At 39.7% G+C, this 4486-nt stretch overlaps 1 protein-coding gene across 3 annotated transcripts in view; it reads left to right on the top strand.

Moving 5' to 3' along the window:
- The window catches only part of LOC111865096, a 47067-nt gene extending 43089 nt beyond the window's left edge, over window positions 1-3978 (top strand). Inside the window, exon 12 of one of the 3 annotated variants that reach the window (XR_004513093.1) lies at window positions 3957-3978. The gene's annotated coding sequence lies outside the window, so the exon portion shown is untranslated. Of the gene's footprint in view, window positions 1-2867; window positions 3416-3498; window positions 3581-3956 lie in introns of those variants that run through there. The other 2 variants (XR_004513092.1, XR_002842923.2) reach the window with 2 other exon arrangements.
- The last annotated feature ends 508 nt before the right edge of the window (window positions 3979-4486 follow it).

Genomic DNA, 4486 nt, shown 5'->3' with positions numbered 1-4486 from the left:
GTTTTTATTTTGAAGAGTAGACCTGGATGCCAGACTTTGTCAAAGGCCTGGGCTATGTCTAGGAATACTGCAGTACAGTATTGGTTTTTGTTCAGTGCTTGGCATATGGTATTGGCGATGTGATGGCTTTGTTGAGTGGTTGAGTGTGCTCTGCGGAATCTGAATTGATGGTCTGGGGTCCACCTTATTCGATTTGAGTCTTGGTTGATGTTGTTGAGAAGTAGTTTTTCGAGGAGTTTTGTTATTATTGGTAGGAGGCTTATTGGTCAGTATGAGGAGACGTCAGTTGAGTTTTTCCCAGGTTTTAATATCATTATGATTTGGGCTGTTTTGAGCAGGAGGGGCCAGTAGTTTAATTGGAGAATAGCGTTGAGTAGGTATAGGAGTTTGAGTCATCCTTTTTTGGCAGTTGTTTTAGAATTTCGGTGGTGATGAGGTCTAGTCCTGGGGCGTTTTTGGATTTTAGTGTGTTTATTGCTGTGTGGATCTCCTTTAGCCTGAAATGCTTTGGTTGTTTGGGTCTTTGCATGGTTTCGTTGAGCATCGAGTCTACCTCCTGCAATGGTAGGTTGTCCTGGGGGGTGAATATTTCTTGTAAGTGTTCTGCAAACAATTCAGCTTTTTCATGATCGCTTCTTGCCCATTTGCTTGGAGGAGTCGTGCACTTACGTATTGGTGGGGTAACTGGTGTTGGTCGTCTTTTGTTCTGTATGGGTTTCCATATAGAGTTGTCTGGAGAGGTTTGCGGTATATTTTTCGAAAGATGTATTCCTTAAGTCCTGTAGTTGTTTTCCGGGGAATGGGTTTTTTGCCAGTGTGATCTTGCTCTTCTTTTTTCGGCAATTAATTTTTTTATCCTTACCGAGATGTCGTTAGGGGTGGGGGTATGTTGGAATGTAGGGGTTGTCGTTTTGGCTGCTTCTTGTAATAGGTTTATGAAATGTTTGTAGTCTCTTTCTATGTCAGTTGGGTCCTTCAGTTTGGTGTTTAGTATTGTTTTGGTCTCTATGATTTGTCTGAATAGTTCCCAATTTATTTTGGAGGTGTGGAGCTTGGGCTTGGGTTGTTTTGGGAGTACTGTTGTGCTTATTGTTGCTATGATAGGAGTATGGTCAGAGGTCAGATCTAGGCTTCCGGTGATGTTTATGTAGGATGGGGAAATACCTTTTGTTATGAAGAAGTCCAGTAGATCTGGAATTTTTTCCTTATCTGTTGGCCAGTACGTCGGAGAGCCGATAGATATGCATCAGCAGCAGTTGTCAGTAATTGTCGCATGTAGTTCTCTTCCTTTTGTGGTGGTGAGCCTTGATCCCCAGAAGGTATGTTTCCTGTTGAAGTCATCTCCGGCTATAAATTTATTCCCCAGGGTGCGGAAGAAGGTCTCATAGTGGGTTTTCTTGAGATTGAATCGGGGAGGACAATAGATCGCGGAAACGGTGAAGGGGTATGGGAAGGTTGTGATTTTGATTGAGGAAGCTTGGATGTGTGGCTCTTCATACTTTTGTAGGACGAAATGATCTATAGTTTCTTTGATTATGATTGCTGTTCCTCCACGCGCTTTGCCGTTGGGGTGGTTGGTCTGGTAGGTTTTGTATGTTGGTATGTTGGTATAACTTTTGTCAGTGAAATGGGTTTTGCTGATTAGGAGAATATCTATAGCGTTTATCTTTAGCAATATTTTTATTTCCTATTGATGATTTTGTAGGCCGTTGGCATTCCATTGTGCTATTCTTAGAAATTTGAACATTTAATGTATTTTGTTGACAAGTGTAGTGATCATACTTAGTACCATAGTGTTTTGTTGCAGTAGTTGTTGTAGTAGGTTTTTGAATTCGTCAAGGAATTTGATGAGTATGTGGGTGGATTCTTCTGGCTGACTTGAGTTGCGTCCTGTAGCGTCTGCGTAGCTTCTAGGTGATGACGGTTCTCATGCTGGAATATTTCTCGCATAGCTTTCAGTTGAGTAGATAGGTGTGGTGGTAATTTTTTGTTGTATTGGGCTAGTGAGGCCTTTGGTTAACTTGCGGTAGTGATTGCAGCCTCTGTAGTTGGCTGGATGGTCTCCTTCGAAATGCGCGCATCTAGCTGGCGTGTCCCTTGTTTTCTTACAGTCCATAGTTTTGTGCGATCTGCCGCATTTGACACAGACGTATGGTTTATTACAGTAGATTTTTGTGTGTCCGTATTGTTGGCATCTGGTGCATTGTATGATCTTTGTTTTGTTGTTTTGCAGAGATGTTTTCTTGCTGGCGTAGATCACAAGCGTGTTTGTCCTGTTTGATCATTTTCTTGAGTTTATTCACTATAAACAGTCGATTCCTCAGAGCGCTACACTGACACAACCGCACTGCTTGGCCTCGTATCAAAGTCCTCCTTGAGAGTTGTTATATATTACCTGTGTAACTGTCATTGTGTAGGCGCGGGAGCCACACATTGGATGCTGCCTATAACAGTGGGCTTGTAGGCACTCTGGACACACGTGTTGGGTGCCACTTGTAACAGTTGTAGTGCCACATGTGCGTCACCTATTGCAGTCATCATAATATAGGCACTGGTTGGGTTAAGGTGGACGCAGCTGCCAACTGTGAACCGCCTTATAGCTACTCTGGAGAATCAGGCGAAAACATAGCTTCACCTTTTTGTAGTAGTTGTACGATCCTGATGTTCTGTGGTATGATGTGTTGGGCGCCACCCAATTGGGAACATGAGACTTTCACAGGGCCGTTAAGTGGGCCTTGGTTTCAACAAGGCAGTCAACAGAATCCAGCAACAAACTCACAAACATTTACACCTTATTTAATCTTAAATATTCACATTGTTAATAACACTTATTAAGGCTTTGTATAGTTCGTTGTTCCCTTTTTCAGGGAGCAACACGGTTACATGTCTTGACAGTTTTAAGAGTTGGGCTTTGTCTAGAACAAAGGAAAAGCATACCACGCCACTAGCTGTTAGCATGATGTCACTCAGTAGCTAGTATCTCTGATTGGCTCTACCCTGGGAAGTACCACACTAACTGCTTACGAAGCTTGCCTCATTGCCTCACTGGACAAAGAGGGGAACTCCTGAACTATACGCTTCGTAAGAAGTCACGTGACATTGAGTCATTCCCACCTAATGTATAGCCCACAGCTTAATACAGCGCGTGATGATTTCTTACTGAAAACTGTCATAACACAGCAATCAATAATACATGTAAGTAGCTCTAGGAGATATTTTTGTTACATGTTTCGGCCTTCAAAAGGCCATCATCAGGCAAATACATTAAACTTTTCATTATTAAATTGCATGTAAAATATAGGATACATTGCTAAACTTCCAAGTGTATACAGTGGTATAAAATGATACGAGTGAATATAAAATATGAATTACAATAAAAGTTGAAGTCTTAAATAACCAGTTACATAGTCAAAAGTATAGTTAAAAGTTGTATATGTGATGGTATTTGGAAGTTGGCAGTTGTAATTCAAATCAATTCTTGGTTTTATTTACGTGCAGTACTCAACAGCTGGTAGCCAATTACAGAGTCAGCATGAAGACAAGTGAACAATATACAGACAGATTGACGAAGAAAGTACATAACTTCCATTGCAAAATGCCCAAGTGACAAAACACAATTGGAGGTTAGAGACAAACCAAGCAGTGTCTAAGTATAACGTTTGTCAAAGGTTTACAAAAGTAAATGTATTAATGATGAAGTGATAACAAGTGTCCTGCAAAAAGTTACATGAACAAATTAAATAGACAGATATTCTTAATAATAATTACAATAATAATAAATATAAGAATAATAATAATAGATATTCATTGTATTTAGGACTAAGAAACAAAATGTTTAGATAATTAATTGAGAAATAAATCTGATGCAACTATAAGAACAATTTAAATAGTCAGATTTTTTAAACTTATATTAGAATTACTAAAAATGTCTAGAGAATTGCACACTAAATTAGCAGCAGAGACACATCTGGCTGAAGGACAGTGACTAGAGGAGCAGCAGAATAGGGAAAAATTATGGATGTTCCGAGAGGGAGCTCGAATACCGACTGTTTCTAGGACCGAAGGACAGTTTTTGTCACCTTTAAAAACACATATTAGGAACAAAGCATCAATGTGGCGACGCCTAGTGTGGAGTGATCGCAGATTTAACATATCAAGCATATTGATGTAATGATATTCCGTGTCATGAAAAAATCGGATGTGGCAAAGTGCTGCGAATTCTCTTTGTATACGCTCAAGTTTATTAGAGTCAGTGTTGGTTACAGAGTTCCAAACCACAGAAGCGTACTCTAATTTAGATCTGATAAGGGCAGAATATAACGTCATTAGTCTGTCTAAGGTGGAAAAGGAGAAAGTGATAGTACGAATTAAGCCTAATAATTTTAAGGCATGCAAAAATAAATAAATTACATGTTGATGAAAGTAAAGTTTGGAATCAAAATATACTCCCAAGTCTTTAATGCAGTCTGCACAAAGTATGACAGTA

Source organism: Cryptotermes secundus, unplaced genomic scaffold (genome assembly GCF_002891405.2).
Source record: "Cryptotermes secundus unplaced genomic scaffold, Csec_1.0 scaffold4417, whole genome shotgun sequence".
Lineage (NCBI taxonomy): Eukaryota > Metazoa > Arthropoda > Insecta > Blattodea > Kalotermitidae > Cryptotermes > Cryptotermes secundus.
Note: the sequence above shows the minus strand (reverse complement) of the source record. Positions and strands in the feature narration are given on the sequence as shown.